The sequence below is a fragment of the Cornus florida genome, unplaced genomic scaffold, assembly GCF_030987335.1.
Source record: "Cornus florida cultivar Cherokee Brave unplaced genomic scaffold, ASM3098733v1 CherokeeBrave_3.0.0_Hap2_Chr10, whole genome shotgun sequence".
Classification (NCBI taxonomy): Eukaryota; Viridiplantae; Streptophyta; class Magnoliopsida; order Cornales; family Cornaceae; genus Cornus; species Cornus florida.
The window spans coordinates 92,894,786-92,899,325 of NW_026775580.1; the positions used below are offsets into that span (position 1 = coordinate 92,894,786).

Here is a 4,540-nt window from a genome sequence, read left to right on the forward strand (position 1 = left end):
TATGAGATCATCTCGAAAGAATCGTCTGATGAGGAATTTGAAGTCTGGTACTTTTACTTTTCTTATAGTATTTTAAATTCCTGAAATGAGAAAGTAATTACTGTGATCTTGTGTTGCTCACCCGGCATTAAAAACAAAAATAAATAATAAGGGGAAATTTAAATTTCTCTATTTCATCAGTATTAAAGTAATCATAGTAAGTTTGTGTTTTCTATATATTCTAGACTCCATCATGACAATCACACTTATTTCTGCTCCTATAAGCCTATTTTTACTAATACAATTTTCTTTACCTTTATTCTAGTAAATTACTCCGTATAAAGTTATCTAGGAGAAAAGAATTGTTAGCTGAATATATTTTCTGCAGATTGTTATCTGGTTCATTATGCTAGCAGCGAGTAGCTTATGAGCTGATCACAATAACAATGCCCTTTCACTGATTGTTCTACTCCAGTTTGTGCCCGCACTATATTTGATTTTCCTATTAAGTTCACTACTTATTAAAGCAACTGGTGTCGTCACAAAACCAGTTTTTAGCAAGGGATGCATATAATCTGATATTGTACATGTTTGCTTACTATGTAACTTTAAATTAAATCAATTTATGTTATTTATTTGTCACTTTATGCTTTTAACCAATTTAGTTTAAAACTTCTACCAGTGTTATGCCATTTGTGCTCATTTTTATCACTTTAATATTCCTTTTCTCAATTTTTTTTTTTTCCCTCTCTCTCAAGAGTTGCGTAATTGTGTTGGAATTGATGATTCAATTTTGTTCTTCCAGGTTTTAGGGGCACCATGGTATTTGCTGTCAGTGGACTGGTATGTATCGTGCTGGAAATCATATTGCAAAAAAGATTTTAGCCCTACAAAATGCCTTCTTAATTATTTGGAAAACTGGAATGTGACGCTCTTGACCATGACGAGGATTGCAAGAATTGGGCCAATAGTACAAACGTTTTTAAGAGTTGGATCCTGACAATCATGATCACTTTCAAGTATGTAATATTTTAAAAATGCAGTGACAAAAAGTGGTCTCCTCAAAGTTTCTTGAAAAGTCGGTTGGGTTTCCAAAACTTTAGGAATGTTTTCTCCAATTTTTATTACTGGTATCCACAAACAACGAGGTTGTCTTTATTTCATTATTAGCAATTAGCATCAGTTCTGTATCCATTTTGAAAGTAATAATTCTCGTTCCATAAAACTTAAATGTGGAACGTCCCAATGTAAATTTATCATATTAGGTGCATCCAGCATGAATAATCGGCCAATTATTTGTTTGTATCTTATCATCATCGAATGAAATGATTATATATGTTTGGATGTCTTTCTTTTCCTGTACAATTTAATTTTTTTTTCCCTTTATTTATTATTTTTTTCTTTGTTACTAAATCCAATGTCTATCTTTATACATCTACGGACACTGTCGATGAAATTCTTGCTCGATCATTACCTTATATATATCGAAAATGATTTCTTGTTTACTAATGAGCAAGAAATTCAATCACATTATACGGTTCCTTAGATATGATGGCTATATATCTATAGGACCCTATAGATATGCAAATTCCCTTATTATATAAAAAATATGCAAGAAACACCCCTATTAGAAAAGAAAAAAAATAAAATAAAAAATTGAATACAACTCATTGTATTATTCATCTTTTGAGCAATTTGTCCATCATTGAATGGATTCGTTGAAAAAGAGCGGCTAGTAATATTATTTTTAAAAAAAAAATTTAAAAGTGCTATTTTTGTTTGACAATAATGTCCCTACTAATTTTGTATGTATTTGAATATTAAATGGTTTTGTTTGAATGTGTTTCAAGACCTGTCCAAGGAAAATTCTTTGTATTGTCATAGTCTGTCTCTTTAAAAAATATATTCTCTCTAAAATATTTTTTGTGGCCGCCGATATTATCTCTATTTCTATTTTCTTTTTCTCCTAAATTTTTTTCTATGCCAATATTATCTCCTCTCCGAATGATAGATGCACTATATTTTATTGTAAATGAATGCGCCCCCCTTAATTATATATTTATCTATATCTATAATAATAATAATATTATTATTAAATAAATGGATTTGCTTTGATTCAAATTGTTATCAGATGAACTTCAGATTTCTATCAAAATTAAAATTTTGATCTAGTTACTCTTCGGCTGAACACATACTCAAGCAACACATTTTTTTTAAAAAAAAAATTGTTTATTTTATTTTATTTTATTAATGTCTATTTTTATCATATAATGTGCAAGCCAAACTTTTTGAGTTTACTATTAACTTTTTTTTTCTCTTTTTTTTTCCAAGTCCGTTTACCATTAACTTTTCAAGCACAATTTCTCAAAAATCATTAATAAGTAGGATAAAATACAGTTAAAAAAAAAAATTATAATTGATAAGTGAGATTGACGTGTAGTTAGTGGCGTATGTCTAAATTTTTTTTTTAGCAACTATAGATTTATATATAGATATTCTTGAATGTATTGGAAGGACAATGGTTGAATTTGGTAAAAGGTAATTAGACACCCACATTCCAATTTTGTTTTAAATATTGGGACACTGATTTATAATCCTTATACTGTTATGTTATGTTTTGACTTTAAAGGTAATTTTGATATTTTGCCCCCCTTTTTTTACTAATGTTAAAGTAAGGTTAATTTAGTAATTTTATCACCAAAATTATGATTTGTCATTTTTTACACTTAACCTCTATATATATATATGTGTGTGTGTGTGTATTTTTGGTAAACTACTCGTGGTTCGTAATGGAAAAATGCATATAAATTGAGCACCCATTTTTGGTAAACTACTCATGGTTCGTAATGGAAAAACGCATATAAATTGAGCACCCTCTTGGATTGAAGGTATGAATTCAAATTTTAGTTTTGTTTTGTTTCTTGATTTTTTCTTTTTTAATTTTTTTTTTCTCAATATATATTTTTAGCTTTTGTACAAGGCATTCATTGAATAGAACATCATCAGTTAATAATCATATATAAGTCTTGTCAAATTTGGTTTTGAAGACATCCACTTTATCAATTTTGTCACCTTCGCTCCTTCTGACTCCAATTCCGAATCATATATTCCAACTAACAATTTGGATTCGGACTCGCGCTCCAAACAACAACTTCCTCACGCCCGAAATCACGAACGCAAATCCTCTGATGTAATTATTTCAGTAGTTTTCTGCAGCGGAATAATTCTTCTCCCTATATGCAAGCAAATATAATATATCTCTACTTTTATATGTACTGAAAATAATAGAGAACAAATCAATCACAACAAGCCACAAGAACACAAGCAATTTTTTACGTGGAAAACTTTCCCAGTGTGGAAGAAAAACCACGAGACCTAGTCAAGTTAAAATCTCCACTATTAACCAAATAATGGGTACACAAAGTCTTCTCTAATCGCAATTAGAGGTTACAAAACGTCTCATCAAGATAACAACAATCTTGGCAAAAAGAAAGAGAATTGGAGAGAAAAATACCAAAACCCGGTTACTGTTTACAGGCACGAATCACTGTTCCCGAGTGCAAAATCCAATCTTCACCGTTCATATTTTAACTCATTGAGTCTTGAACCTCTCCTCTAAATTTCAGCTCGATCGGACCACGGACGAAGCGGGATCGGATATTTGATGAAATCTGGGCAGAATAGAAAAACCTGCGTTTTTCTACCAAAACCAGGTTACTGTTCACGAGTACGAATCACTGTTCCTGAGCTCAAAATCTGATCTCCATCGTTCAGATTGTGCGTCACTGAGTCGTGAACCTCTCCTCCAATTTTCAGCTTGATCTGACCACGGACGAAGCGGAATCGGACATTTGATCAAACCTGGGCAGAATGGAAAAACCTGTGTTTTTCTTCTCTTTGTTTTTTTCACTTGCGGCTAACCTCTCTCTCTTTTTATACTAACTTCCTTAGGGTTTTCTTTTCCCTAAAGGCTGGGCTTTGAGCTTTTAATAAAACCCACTTGGGCTTTCCTCCATATAGAAGGAAATAAACCCAACAAATCTCTCCCTTTCCGACTATGTGAAGGGAATCGCCATCCCGGCGATCGAATAACAAACTTCAAACTTCTCCCTTGGTAATATCTTTGTCAACATATCAGAGCCATTATCATCAGTGTGAACCTTCTCAAGTTCAAGTAACTTATTGTTCAACGCATCTCTGATCCAATGGTATCGTACATCAATGTGCTTAGATCTTGCATAGAAACTGGAATTCTTAGCAAGATGAATAACACTCTGGCTATCACAAAACAACACATACCTCTGCTGCTTGAAACCAAGTTCTCTCAAGAACTTCTTTGCCTATAGGAACTCTTTAGTCGCTTCCGTTGCTGCAATAAACTCTGCGTCTGTCGTAGAAAGAGCAATACACTTCTGAAGTCTCGATTGCCAACCTACAGCCCCACCTGCAAAAGTGATCAAATAACCCGAAGTAGACCTACGAGTATCTACATCCCCTACCATATCTGCATCTGTGTAGCCAACTAACAATGGTTGTCCGTTTCCCAAACCAAGTCTTAAAC

The 4,540-nt window shown here is 32.5% G+C and overlaps 1 long non-coding RNA gene across 1 annotated transcript; it reads left to right on the forward strand.

The window, feature by feature from the left end:
* Nucleotides 1-3: 3 nt before the first annotated feature.
* Nucleotides 4-1,323, forward strand: LOC132275873 (uncharacterized). The gene is made up of 2 exons (XR_009470791.1): nucleotides 4-47; nucleotides 785-1,323. It is a non-coding gene; the product is annotated as an uncharacterized LOC132275873 (long non-coding RNA).
* The last annotated feature ends 3,217 nt before the right edge of the window (nucleotides 1,324-4,540 follow it).